The sequence below is a fragment of the Trachymyrmex septentrionalis genome, unplaced genomic scaffold (assembly GCF_001594115.1).
Source record: "Trachymyrmex septentrionalis isolate Tsep2-gDNA-1 unplaced genomic scaffold, Tsep1.0 scaffold277, whole genome shotgun sequence".
Taxonomy (NCBI): Eukaryota; Metazoa; Arthropoda; class Insecta; order Hymenoptera; family Formicidae; genus Trachymyrmex; species Trachymyrmex septentrionalis.
Window position 1 is genome coordinate 5,517 of NW_017305438.1, and position 402 is coordinate 5,918.

The window sequence follows — 402 nt, forward strand, 5'->3', positions numbered from 1 at the left end:
CACACACACACACACACACTCTCACACATCGATAAACGTGTACATTTAATCCAGAAAACCAAAAATTGTATTATTGTATTTACCTGATAAAATTATATTTATATTTTATTCAAAAATGTATCACTCCAGTTTTTTTTCTTAATTATATCATTATTATTATTATTATTATTAGGCGTTAGGAACTCGAAAGCTCATTGCCGCAAATACCAAACCTCGCCACTGTTCCCGTCCCTGAGCAAGATCCCTCCATTTGTGACCCTCGTACCCCATTTCGTTAAGGTCCATTCTAATATTATCCTCCCATCTACGTCTTGGTCTACCCAATGGTCTTTTCCCATCCGGTTTACCAATTAATACTTTATATGCAATTCGATTCTCATCCATACGCGCCGCGTGACCTGC